This window comes from Panthera pardus, unplaced genomic scaffold (assembly GCF_024362965.1).
Source record: "Panthera pardus isolate Hobbes unplaced genomic scaffold, ASM2436296v1 HiC_scaffold_2, whole genome shotgun sequence".
Lineage (NCBI taxonomy): Eukaryota > Metazoa > Chordata > Mammalia > Carnivora > Felidae > Panthera > Panthera pardus.
In genome coordinates, this window is record NW_026526765.1 from 15,805,387 (window position 1) to 15,820,074 (window position 14,688).

The 14,688-nt window shown below is 36.6% G+C and overlaps 1 protein-coding gene and 1 pseudogene across 7 annotated transcripts in view; both read right to left on the reverse strand.

Moving 5' to 3' along the window:
• CDH18 (cadherin 18) overlaps positions 1 to 14,688 on the reverse strand; it is a 992,712-nt gene that overhangs the window by 210,098 nt on the left and 767,926 nt on the right. The gene's annotated exons all lie outside the window — the stretch shown is intronic.
• Positions 5,613 to 7,305, reverse strand: LOC109267765 (chromobox protein homolog 3-like; annotated as a pseudogene).

Below are 14,688 nucleotides of genomic sequence, written 5' to 3' on the forward strand. Positions count from 1 at the left end.
CCTATGGCACAGTTTTTAACGAAGAATTTGTAATATTTAATTTTGAGTTTCAAGTTAATTCTTTTTCGCATCGATCATAATTATCTTTCACATACCCTCAACCTTCAGAAAATATCTGGACCACCCTGAATTCCTGCATTAGTAGCATTTGGGGCAACAAAGGAATGAGGACTCTGTTTCCCTGCAGAGCTAAAATTAGGAGTTAGGACCTGGTAAGCAGGAGGGAAGCTTCCACCCCCCCTTTTTCTTTTCTTTTCTTTTTTTCTTTTCTTTTCCTTTTTTCTTCTTTTCTTTTCTTTTCCTTTTTTCTTTCTTTTCTTTTCTTTTCTTTCCTCTTCTCTTCTTTTCTTTTCTTCATCTCAGGAAAATTCAGAATACTGAGGAGAATACTTTTCTTCCCACACTACTCTGAGATAGGAGTTTGAGCCATTTATTTGTATTTTAAAGGAAGGATTTATGCCATAAAGTTAAAAGAGTTAGACACTTACAGCAAAAGAAAAAGAAAAAAAAATGAGAGAAAAATAGAACAAAAATATTCTTAAAATCACAATTTCATTATTCTTTTCTGATTCAGATATACGACCTGTCTAAGTTCAATATATGAAAGACAGGGAATATTCTGAAACATGAAATAATTATGGTAATAAATAAAATTAAAGTACTTACTAGAAACTGGTGTTATTTTGGAAACCACCTTCAAATCATATTGCATTCCTATAAAAGTAGTTCTTTCTTCTAGAGATCACACAGTTCACTAATCATTATAGAAGACACAAACATGAGTAATGGGAGTTCTCAAAGAGTTTGCATTCCAAGAATTTGTTTCTCAATTATATACATAGAAAACTTTTTTCTTCCTTTCTTGGTGATAGTTTCTTGGTGACCCTGCAACTTTCTAATGATTTTATTCTTTATTTTGATGCCCAAAACGCTTAGTTTTCTCAGAGAAGTTACATTTTATGTCCATCATTTGAGAAAATCCTAAATTAGAATGCTACACAAATGACAGAAATGGAAAAATTAAAAAAAAAAAGATGTCTATAGAAGACCAGAGATGAGAAAATTCTACACAACATAATAAAAAATAATACTAATGTTAAAAATTCAAAATTTGCAACAAGAGTAATACAAGAAATATTAAAGGTGTTAAAAGGACTTCTTTAAGCTGCAAAGAAAGGGCACTTATTAGCAAAACAAAACAAACAAACAAAATACATATTTATATATGAAAGACCAAATCTCATTGGAGAGGTGAATATGTAGTAAAGTTGTGGATTAATCATTTATAAAGCTACTATTAGGGTTAAAAGACAAAAGTAGTAAAAATAATTATAACTACAAATATTACTTAAGGGATACACAAGATAAAAAGATATAAAATGTGACATCAAAAACAAGCTGGCAGTGTGGAGGAGTTAAAAGCAGAGTTTGGGAATCCAATGACACTTAAGTCGTTCTCTATTTAAAATAGACTGTTATAGGCCTAAGCTGTTATATGTAAACCGGATTGTAACCACAAAACAAAATCCTATAGAAGCTACACAAAGATAAATAGGAATTAAAGCATACTACGAAAGAAAGCCAACAAATCAAAGATGGTTGCAAGAATAGAAAGGAACTATGACATAACCCGAAAACAATTAACTGAATAGGTAAAAGTATACATCGATCAATAATTACTTTAGATATAAATTGACTAAATTCTCCAATCAAAAGACACAATGTGGCTGAGTGGATAAACACAGATGCAGACACACACACACACACACACACACACACACACACACACACACCAAGACCCATGTATACCCTAGCTACAAGAGATGTAAGGACACAAACTGAAAGTGGAGGAGTAGAAAAAGATAGTCCATGCAAATGGAAACCAAAAGGAAGCTGGGGTAACTATATTCACATAAGAGAAAATAGATTTTAAAACACAAACTGCAATTAGAAACAATGAAGGACATTATGTAATGATAAAAGGGTCAATCCAACAAGGGAAGGTGACATTTGTAAATATTTGTGCACCCAACATATAAGAGAACATATGGAGAACCAACAAATATAAAGCAAATACTAACAGACCTAAAGGGAGAAATAGATAACAATACAATAATAGTAGAGGACCTTAACACCCCATTTACATCAATGGATGGATCATCTAGACAGAAAATCAGTAAGGAAACATTGGCCTTAAATAACCCATTAGTCAAGATGGATGTAACGGATATACACAGAACATTTCATCCAACAGAATATATATTTTTCTCACGTGCACATGTAACATTCTCCAGGATAGATATATTAGACCAGAAAACAAGTCGAAAGAAATTTAAGAGGATGAAATTCTTATTAAGTATATTTCCAACTACAATGATATGAAACTAGTAACCAATTATAAGAAAACTGAAAAAAAGCACAGATCTGTGGAGATTAAATAACATAATATTCAGTATTCAGTACAAAATCAAAGCAGAGATTTAAAAATACCTTGAGAACAACAAAATGGAAATACAAAATACCGAAATTTATGGTATACAGCAAAAGTAGTTTTAAAAAGAAGCTCATAAAGATAAATGCTTACTTCAATAAAAAGATAAACTTCAGACAAACAAACAAACAAAAAACACCTAACTTTATACCTCAAGGAACTAGAACAAGAACAAAGCCCAAAGATAGGAGAAAGAAGAAAATAACAACAGTCAGAAGAGAAAAAAAATAGACCCTAAAAATAGAAAAAAAAATCAGTGAAACTAAGAGCTGGATGAGAAATGAAAAAAGGAGGTGTTACAACTTGATGACACAGAAATACTAATGATCATAAAGACTACTATAAAAATTATATGCCAAAAAATTGACAACCTAGATGAATAAATTTGTAGAAACATACAATCTACCAAGCCTGGATCATGAAGAAATAGAAAATGTGAACAGGTCAATTTCTACTAAAAAGGCTGAATGAGTAATCAAAAACCTCCTAACAAAAGTCCAGTACCAGACGTCCTCACTGAAAAGTCCACCAAAAATTCGAAGAAGATTTAATACCAATCTTTCTCAAACTCTTCTCCAAAAACTAAAGAGAGAATGCTTCCAAACTCATTTTACACCTGCATTATCCTTGGACAAGGACTTCATTAGAAAAGAAAATTACAGGCCAATATCCCTAAAGAATATAGATGCAAAAAACTTCATGGAAATATTAGCAAACCAAATTTAGCCATACATTAAAAAAGAATCACACACCATGATCGGTGGGATTTATTTCAGGAACGTCAGGATGGTTCAACATCTACAAATCAATTAGATGCACTACATTAACAAAATGAAAAATAAAAACCACATGACCCTCTTAATAGATGCAGAAATAGCATTTGACAAAATTCCACTTTGATTTATGGTTAAAAACTCAACAAAGTAGACATGGAGGGAACATACCTCAACATAAAAAATGCCACATATGACAAAACCACAGCTAACACCACATTTGTTACAAGGTGGAAGAGGGTCAGTAATCTATCTTCCAGATTGAGAAGCCACTTTGTTATAAAAAACAAACAAACAACAACAACAACAAAAAAACAAAACCAAGCAAGCCACCCCATACCATTTAGAGTTTTATTCAAGGTGACTTGCTGATGGGCAATTAAGTGAGCCGACAGATGATTCAGAGCGCTACCCAGCCATTTTCAGTTCCTATCTGGATCTTAATCCCCAGCCTTTATGGAATGAGGGGCATGGTGGTGAGATCACAGGGCAGTTCACTAAAGCTGCACCATCTGTGTGCGAGAGGGTAGCTCTACCAGTAACCTCATGGGACAGCATCTGTGGGCCAGAGTGGAGAAAAGGACACAGGGTCTAAGATAGAGTCTGTGTGGTCAGGACTCCTACACTCCACCCCCAATATCTTTACGGCCAGAATTGATTTCTCATTTTGTCATTGCCACAAGCCCCAGCCAAACCTACATCCAATTCACATCTCACATCTATTATTAATACCCTCAGGACCTGTACTTTTTTTCCTTGCCTTTGAGAAAGCCTCTTGTTGGTTAGCATGCCAATTCAATCAGCTTCCCATCGTTTTGTTGTTGTTTTGTTTTGTTTTAAAGAAATATAAGACTATTGGCCATGGTCTACCGGTATTTACAATAAAGTAAATAGTATACAGCTGGATAATATTCTGACTACAAACTTACTGTTTTTCCTGGTTTCTGCTGAACGAGTAACTCAAATACTGAGAAGATTAAGCTGACAATAAGGTATGTATTGGGGTAAAGAAAAAACATGAAGGTCAAGAGTTTAGATCACAGAGGTCTGTCCCCCCATTTATCTTTTAATTTATTTAAAATTTTTTTAATGTTTATTTATTTTTGGGAGAGAGACAGAGACAGAGAGTGAGGGAAGGGCAGAGGGAGAGGGAGACACAGAATCCGAAACAGACTCCAGGCTCTAAACTGTCAGCACAGAGCCCAATGCGGGGCTTGAACCCACAAGCAGTGAAATCATGACCTGAGCTGAAGTTGGATGCTTAACCCACTGAGCCATCCAGGTGCTCTTTGTCCCCCCCCCCCCCATTTATTCCAGCAGGTGCTAAATTGCCAGCATCTCTCTCTGACCATCTGATTATGATCAGGTTTCCATGAACAAGTCTTCGACATTCCATGCATCATGACCTTCTTTTAGTCAATGCAGCACAGCAATTTCAACTTCTTGAAAAGGAATGGTTGACTAGAAAGAACCTTTAAATGTCCATTTAACTAAGTTTTGCTTACTACTTAAAACACACCAGGACTTGTCTAGTTTTCTCATTTACGTGGGGAGACTGTTGGTAGTGATAAAATTTTCCTTTCGGGGATCTTGCCAACAAACTTGCATTTGTGTGACTGTAGACATGATTTCTGATATGGCTGCTTTCAAATTGTCCAATTTTAATTGCTTACATCATATTTAAATTGCCCAATTAATTGAAAAATTTGAAAGGTTAAGGCTTCAGGAAAAATTTCAGTGTAAGTGATATATTTCTTAGGTTGCTGAAAATGATGGCATCCCAGAAACATGGGATTATCCATGGTTATAAAATGATGTTTTTATTTTGGGGAATGTTAAAAGAAAAGAAAAAAAGAAAACCATTTATGTATGTATTTTAAGTATACACACAAAACCCCCCCCCAAATAAACAAGAAACCCAAAATGGTCCTCAGGCATATAGGAGTTAAAGACAAATTCTGATTAACAACTATGAAGGTTTGTTCAATTTTTAGAAAAATATTTAGAAAAGGTGTTCTCTAAAGCAGGGGGAAAATACCTGGTCTCAAATATTAATTTCTGATAAAGGAAGCAACTACAGAAAGCTTTTATTTGTTCAAAGTAACCAGTGCTATAGATGCAAAAACCCCCAACAACTCCCCCAATACTATTTCAAAACAAACATATGTAACTTGATTTTTCATTTGAATGTTATCTATTCACACTAATAAATAAATAAAAAACAATACCCAGATTACCTATGAAATATATACATATATATTTTATATATATATATATATATATATATATATATATATATATATATATGTATATAATATATATTCATACATAAAAAGCAACACAAACAATTACTGAACTTCATCCTCTGGACAAGAATGCCAAGTTAGTCTCTCTTCACAAAAAAGCAATTACAATCGGAGGACACTTCGTATTTGCCTCTTTCGCCACCACCGTCTGCCTCATCTGAATCTTTCCACTTCATGAGAAACATTAACTCTCCACTGCTGTCTGTGCACCAATTATTCGTTCAGGATCAAGACCTCTGGCAGAGCCTCTTGGTTTCTCAGTAGCATCCCTTTTCTTCTTGGATTTGCTATCATCAGATTCACTGTCAGATAACGATTTTCTTTTTGCACCGTCTTTTTCTTCACCAGCTTTTTGAGAATTAAGAAATGCTTCAATTAACTCTGAACAATCTAAATTTTCTTCAGGTTCCCAAGTACTGTCAGCATCTGTAAATCCCTTCCACTTCAGGAAATGCCCCACCCTTCCATTCACTACACGTCCGTCCAGTACTTTTTTCACCACAAATTCATCAGGCTCTACATTTTCTACTTTTTTTTACTCTTTCCATTCTGCTTCTTCCCCATTTTTTTTTTTTTTTGCAATGTAGTTTTATTGGAGGCCATTTTTTTATTGCAGAGTTGAAGAGCTATTATTCACCGCCTCCAAGCTGCTTCAGGTCCCAGGTCTCAGCTTCCCATCTCAACCGAGGAATATGAGGGTCTTAATAACTTGTCTGATGGGCAATATAAGGTCTCCCACAATCCTATTAAACCAAAAAAGTCTGTAATTCCTTTACCATTTTAGGAACTGGGAAGGCTTGTATTTCAATCCATGACAGCCTTAGGCATCACTTTTGTACCATCTGATCAGATAATGCCCAGAAACTTTACTGATTGGCCTGGACCATGGAACTTGTTGGTATTTACCTCCCAACAATGTGACTTTAAGTCACGTTACAGTCACTCCTGTAATGGCACAGCTGCTGAGACAGAAAGGATGAATCATCCCAAGTTATGCAACCTGAATTCATTTGCCATTGTAGTTTAGAGCGAGATCCTGCAGAACATCTACGCCCGGAATATACTAAGGAATGGGAGAAATATGCACTAGAAAACAGTGGGGAGGAAGCCTGGTGATCTGTAGGTAGAGACTAGTTCCTCAGACCTTAATAATTTGTCCGCTGCCACCATGAATAGACTTTATTTCTCCCTATGCACACACAGATAGCTGTGCATTCAGCTCTAGTTGTCTAGTAGGGCTACTTCCGTCTGTTAGTGCAAGACTAATAAATGGTTAATTCCACATGGGACCTCTGGTTGCCCCCAACTGCACGCACTAGAGGACAACATTGGGCCTAATCCCTATTCTCTAGGGGTCTGGGGTATCTACCCTTGAAATTCCTCCATTAGTGGAAGAGTAATTTGGTGACACATCTGGGTTTTTTGAGCCTTCCTTCAAGGGAGTAAACTGCTTTCCTTTGGGCAACTCCTTCCATAGGTTTAGAAAGGCCAGACTGGGTTGTCTGCTTATATTTTCTTTTGAGGTCCAAGACAGCATTAGATCTTGCCACCACGGTTTACAAGAGACAGTGATGGGCCCCATCATCACCATTTTATCATCAGTAAAGTCATTTGTTTTTCAATTATTTCCCTCATTATGGATTCTCTCCATTTCAGTGAAGTTAGTCACCATAGCTCCTACTGTAACAATGGGCCCATTAACCATAGGGGCAAGATACTGAAGTCCTGTACCATGCCCCTGGGGCTCACTTTAAGATAGAGTCTTCCATACTAGAGGAAAACAATTCTTTATCTAGGCTTCTAGAATTCGGAGTGCAAATGGCATGTTTCATTGCCATTTGTTTGTGTTTTTTTTATATTTATTTTTGAGCCAGACACAGAGCACGAGCTAGACACAGAGGAACAGAGAGAGAGGGAGATACAGACTCCAAAGCAGGCTACAGGTTCTGAGCTGTCAGCATAGAGCCCGACCCAGGGCTCAAACTCACAGACTGCGAGATCATGACCTGAGCCGAAGTCGGGCGCTCAACTGTCTGAGCCACCCAGACGCCCCTCGTTCCTGTTGAAAGTATAATTTCTTTTAGTTCTTCCATAGAATTCCAGCGATACAGAGGGGAGAACACAGCCCCTTCACTAGGCCAGGTTATCTTGATGCTAGCATTTACCTAATCGATCAGATTAGCTAAGCACCTGCTATTCTCACCCATGCCTGGGGTATTTAGTTTTTGTCACAAGGGAGGTCCAGCAGTGGCTGAGGCCGTTGTTAACATCTGAAATGCATTTAACATAATACCGTCTCCTGCAGTATCCAAGAGTGGTAACACACAAGCAGCCACCTCTTCTCTGCCCTTTTGCTTAAAGTGCCTGTTAGCTCCACCAATTCAGCTACAGAATGTTCCCTCGTTGTTTTCTGACTAATAGGAATTTCTTCTCAGTTATTCCCAGGCTCATGAGTGGGCTGGGTCTTTGTTTGAATCAAAATTCCTTCCTGGAAATCATTTTCTTCCTCTTGATAGGGAAAAAATCTGTTATAAGCTGGCCGACAGGACTCATAGGTGAATTCCAGCCCCTGCCTGGACTCCCCTTCCGGGTTCTTCTTCCCACCCTGCTTGCCTCTGGGGCCAAATTGCTACTAATGAGGAATGTAGAAGTAACAGACTATAAGTTGTCCCCTCTGCTATGCTCTGGGCTCAGACCTTTGGAGAATGATCTCCTCTGAGCCCACAGGTGTAAAATAAACCTCCTGCCTTCCAAGATCTCTGAGTGCTGCTTGGTTTTGCTGGGTGATCCAGAACAGTTTCTGTAACACTCTATGATAATATCCTCATCAGAGGTGTCATTACCCCAGGGATCTCATGATTTCCGGTCCCAGTTCTCCTGAGATATAACAGTTCTCTCTCTAGTGTGTGGTAACCTGTGCCCATACACCTTACATGCCATAATTTCTAACCGTTCCTCCTGCTTTTGAATTCTTTTGGACATGAGGTCTGTATTAGAGGAACATGCAGCTTGTATGTCCTTTCCAGAGCCAATGCTTCTTGGATCTGTTCCAATGCTCTCCTTATTCATAATTCCTTTTTTGTGGTGAATCTTAAGGCATGGGGCAATGGCCAAGCTGTGGTTGCAATAGCTTGATCACTTTCCCTTCTCTACTGCCTTTTCCCTACTATTTTGAATAGAGTATCTAACAATCCCTTAGGTGTTTGGGGGGGTGCCATACTGGTCCTAAATGCCCAGAAATCCTGACCAAGATTCCCCACATGGAGGTGGCTGGCCAACCTGGTTTTTCCCCTACATGTAAAGGGCTCCCAGACGTCCCCCCCTCCACTTGCTCACCCTGGGCATGACGAGGAGCTTTAGCCTGGCCTGCTCTTTTTACACATGCTTGTTTTTTTTTCCAGTATCTTTCTAAGTATGTAAATTATTACAAGTTGGAGGAGGGCCAGACTGAGAAGATAGTTTGATACCAAAAAACCAAGCAAGCCATTCCATAATACTATGCAGAGTTATATTCAGGGTAACTTACTGATGGGGAAATCAGGAAGTTAGATGACCCACAGCAGCTACTCTCAGCCCCTATTCTCTGTTGCTACCTGGGCCTTAACCTACAGTCCTTAAGGAATTATGGCCATGGTAGTGAGGTAACAGGGTAGTTACGTGAGTCTGTGCCATCTGTGGGTCAGAGGATCTCCATTACTTATCTAAAATGGCATCATCCATGTACCAGAAGGAGAAAACAAGATGGAAGGCCAAAGGTGAACTCAGTGTTGTTGGCACTTCTACAATACTCAACAGGAAAAAGCTGCAACCTTTTCCTCTCATACTAGGAGCAAGACAGGGGTACCCGCTCTCACCATTTTTATTCAGCATGGTACTAGAAGTCCTAACCAGGGCAATTATGCAAGAAGTAAAAGGCATCCAAATTGGAAAGGAAGAAGTAAAACTGTTACTATTTGCAGACGAAAAGCTGTTATACATAGGAAACCCTAAAGACTCCAACAAAATGGTTAGAACTAATAAAAGAATTCAGTAACGTTGCAGGATAGAAAATCAATATGCAAAAATCTGTTGCATCTCTATACTGTAATGACAAAGTCAGAAAGAAAAATTAGTAAAACAAACTCTTATAATTGCATCAAAAAAGAAGAAAATACTTAGGAATAAATTCAACCAAGCAGGTAGAAGATCCATACACTAAAAACTGTAAGTAATTAGTGAAAAACATAGAAGAAACAAATGAATGGAAATACATTTCATGATACAGCTTAGAAGAATCAATATGTTAAATTGTCCATCCTATCCAAAGGATGAATCTATAGATTCAGTGCAATCCCTACCAAAATTCCAGTGGCATTTTTTATAGAAATAGAACAGACAATTCTAAAGTTCATAAGACCCCAAATAACCAAAGCAATCTTAAAAAATGTTTTCAAGATGTTTTCAAGTTTATTTATTTTTGAAAGAGAGAGAGAGAGAGAGAGAGAGAGAGAGAGAGAGAGAGAGAGAGATTAAAAACACAAGGCGGGAACTCAGAGAGAGAGGGAGACACAGAATCCTAACCAGTCAGCACAGAGCCCAATATGGGGCTCAAATCCATGAGCCACGAGATAATGACCTGTGCCAAACTACATTATAAAGCTATAGTAACCAAAACAATATTGTAATGACATAAAAACAGACATATAGATTTGTGGAACAGAATAGGGAGCCTACAAATAAATTCACACATATATGGTCAATTAATACATAACAAACGAGCAAAAAATATGCAATGGGGAAAGGACAGTGTCTTCAATAAATGGTGTTTGGAAAACTGGACAGCCACATGCAAAAGAATGAAATTGGACTGCTTTCTTACAGCATACACAAAAATTAACTCAAAATGAATTTAAAAGATGAACATAAGACCTGAAACTACAAAACTTCTAGAAAAAAACATAGGCAGTTATCTTTCTTGACATAGGTCTTGGCAATTATTTTTTTTTTTTGACTCTGACACAAAGATAAAAGCAACAAATGCAAAAATAAACAAGTGAGACTACATCAAACTATAAAGCAACTGCACAGCAAAGGAAACCATGACAAAATGAAAAGGTAACCTATGGAATGGGAGAAAATATTTTCAAGTCCTATGTCTGATAAGGAGTTCATATTCAAAATACATGAAGAACTCATACAACTCAATAGCAAAGAAAAAGCCAAACAATCCAATTAAAAAATGGGCAGAGCACATTTAAAAGTTGCCAGGAGAGTCCATCTTGAAAATTCTCATCACACACACACAAAACAGCTGCAACTTATTATGGTGATGGATGGTGACTAGACTTAATAGTGGTCATCATTTCACAGTGGACACAAGTGTCAAATCATTATACTGTACACCTAAAACTAATATAATGTGTTTTAGTGATACTAATTTTTAAGTGGGCAGAAAACCTGAATATTTTTCCAAATATGATATACAGGTGGCCAATATACAGGTGGCCAAGATGTACAACATCACTAATCATCAGGGAAATACCAATCAAAACCACAATGGGCTATCACCTCACACCTCTTAGAATGAATGTTATCAAAAAGACCAGAAATAAGTTTTGGTGAGAATGTAAACAAAAGGAACCCCTTTATGCTGTTGGTGTGAATGTAAAATTGGTACAGCTTCTATGTAAAACAGGATAAAGTTTCCTCTAAAAGCTAAAATTAAATCTATCAGATGATCCAGCAATTCTACTTCTGGATATTTATCAAAAAAAAAAAAAAAAAAAAACACCAAAAACATTCATTTGAAAATATATATGTATATTTGAAAAAAATATATATATATATATTCACTGCAACATTATTGACAAAGGCCAAGATACGGTAACATCTTAAGTATCTATCAACGGATGAATGGATAAAGAAATGTAATGTATATATATGCAATAAAATAATATACTGAAATATTAGGCATGAAAAAAGAATGAACATTTGCCATTTGTAACATATATATATGTATATATGTGTTTATATATATGTGTGTGTGCATATATATATTTATATGAGTATATATGTACATATATATGCACACACATATAATAATACAATATACTTAAATATTTGTCGGTCATGAAAAAAGAATGGACTCTTGCCATTTGTAACATATATTTGTGTGTGTGTGTGTGTGTGTGTGTACACACACATACAATGATACAATATACTGAAATATTTTTCAGTCTTGAAAAAAGAATGAAATCTTGCCATTTGTAACAGCACAGATGGACCTAGGCGGTAGTAGGAGAGTTATCTGACGTCTATACTGTATATAGTTTACTTACTACATCTTGATGGCAGTTAAAATTATTTTTCACATATGCATATTCAATGGCGTGTCAGAGAAAATTATCTTTGGTTCTATTCTCTGATTCCCCCCAAATATCCACAATTAATGTACCTTTTGATATTCAAGTCAGTGTGAACAATCTCCTTTTCCAGCTTAGTATTGGCAGTGGAACTGAAAATGACTCCTTAAATACAGAAAGCACTGCGCTTTCTCTCTCTGGACCATGTATCCTGGGTTGAGAGGAATAAAAATAGGAGCTCCATGTCTATGCCTGTGTGGGAAGTGCACAGTGCCGGGAAGGGGATTTACCGGTCTGCAAAGCTCGTTTCACAAAAGTCCAGGTATCAGCACTGCATGTGTTTGCACATAAAAAAATTACTCAGAGTGACTTCACTGCCAGGCTTTTGCTCACCCGTTTTTCCCATGCGACTTTCATCTTGGGTGCTCATTGTCCCACGATTACAAGATAGTTGCTGTACCCCCAGGGATTATGCATATGTGTAAATCCAGAAGGTGGGAAACCAAAACGACGAAGCATTGGCACCTACATAGAGATATCAAAAAGCCTCTAGTGGTGTTTCTTTTATAGCTCACTGGCTAGAAGTGTGCCACAACAGCAACAGGGAGGCTGGGAAATCTAGCTTCTTAAGTGAGTATGTGGCTAAAATGAGCAAAGTTAGAATTCTAATAGGACCAACAAAGCGGGAAATTGTTATTGAGTGAACAACCACTGGTGTCTATTTCTTAAATGCTATCTAAAACGGACTTCTTGTGTTAAACCCCATACACTCTTACACTTTCAGGAACTTCTTAGAATTCTTCTCTAAAAAAAAATAAAGTGATACATAATCTCTTTCGGTAATTAGGAAACATGACACAGTTCTGAATTAATGCATTAGTTTTTCTCCAAAAGAAACAAATTCTTCAGCACTAGGCTCACTATTTTTGTCTATGTGCAGCTAATTGTAGGAAATTATTTAAAAATGTATCTACAACTATTTGTGCAATTATTATTGTTGTTCTATCAATTAGAGAGGGCTATTGGATGAGACAAATTGACAAAATATATTCTGCTATGGACAAATTGTTTCCTTTTGCAGATTTTGTGGACCATAAATTAAATATTTTAACTGCTTGGCTATCAATAAGCAAAATATTGCTTTTGGGAAAATAAAGTCATTCTCAAGTAGAGTTTCATATGGAATTATGCAAAATTAACATTGAAATTCATAAAACTTTTGGGGTGCCTGGGTGGCTCAGTCGGTTAAGCGGCCGACTTCGGCTCAGGTCATGATCTCGCGGCCCATGAGTTCGAGCCCCACATCAGACTCTGTGCTGACAGCTCAGAGCCCGGAGCCTGCTTCAGATTCTGTGTCTCCCTCTCTCTGACCCTCCCCCGTTCATGCTCTGTCTCTCTCTGTCTCAAAAAAAAAATAAATGTTAAAAAAATTTTAAAAAAATAAATAAAAAAAAGAAATTCATAAAACTTTTAAAGATGCTTTACATCTTTTATCCAAATATATAGTGATTTTCCACAAGCAATTCTTTATTCGTTGTTAAAATAAAATAAAATTGAAAAGGTTAAATAGGGACAAAGTTGCTGATGACTTTAATTACATCATGCACACTGGAGAAACTATGTTGAAAGCCTTGTTCAATTACATCCTAAGAAACTCACTGAGGCCTTCCCCTGAGTGCATTTTTATAGCTGACTGATTTCTGCTACAAGATGTTAAGGAAAGGTCTTTGTAGAGAATCAGAGCTATTGTGGGTCAGGACTTGCGCATTAATGACAATTGTTTCCTGGACAGCATGTCACTGTGTCTCATTTAGAGACACTATTTTCAGCTGGGACAGTCATTTCTAAGGATAAAATGTTGGTTATTTTCACGTCTAACTTACTTCCTTTTATTTATTTTTTTTAACTTACTTTCTTTTAAGTTGTCATCCCACATTTTCTAAAAGTATATTTTTCTTAATAAGAATACTTAAAAAACTTTCTTTAAATGCCTAAAAAATGTAATTTAGCGATATATAATATGTAGAATTCACATTTTGTATAGTTAATGTGGACTAAAAATTCTTTCAAACAATATTTTTTTTCTGTTTCAGTTAAGACTATTTCAAACCCTTGTGATGGCACACTATGCAATTTTGGAAATTCTTTTTAATCTTAAAAAAAAAAAGTGGGGACATGGGGAACCTGGGTGGCTCAGTTGGTTAAGTGTCTGACTTCAGCTCAGGTCATGATCTTACAGTTTGTGAGTTCAAGCCCTGCATCGGGCTCTGTGCCAACAGCTCAGAGCCTGGAGCCTGCTTTGGATTCTGTGTCTCCCTGTCTCTCTGACCCTCCCGCCACTCGCACTCTGTCTCTCTCTCAAAAATAAATAAACATTTTTTTTAAAAGGGGAGGGACACAGGAAATTGACTACCTACCTATATCTTTCCAAGGACTGGGCTAAGAACATTGCATGAAGTTTCTCATTAGATTTAGTTGTTATTCTAAATTTCTATGCAAGTACACAGGGGCATATAATTTAAGTCACTTGACCAATTGATTATGATATTACGTAACATCCTAGGATTTGATCATGAAGTATCCTTAAATCATTCTGGAATAAACCTTAGTATTTTAGAAAAATAACAGTTAAGAATTACTGCACTATACTATATTAATTACAGTATAACATCACTGTCCTCTTACCTGTGGAATGTCTGTTATCAGTGCAGAAGTGTTTGAGAAAGATTTCAAGCGCAATGTCTACCCTTTGTTTAGCAACATGTAGCAGAAACCCT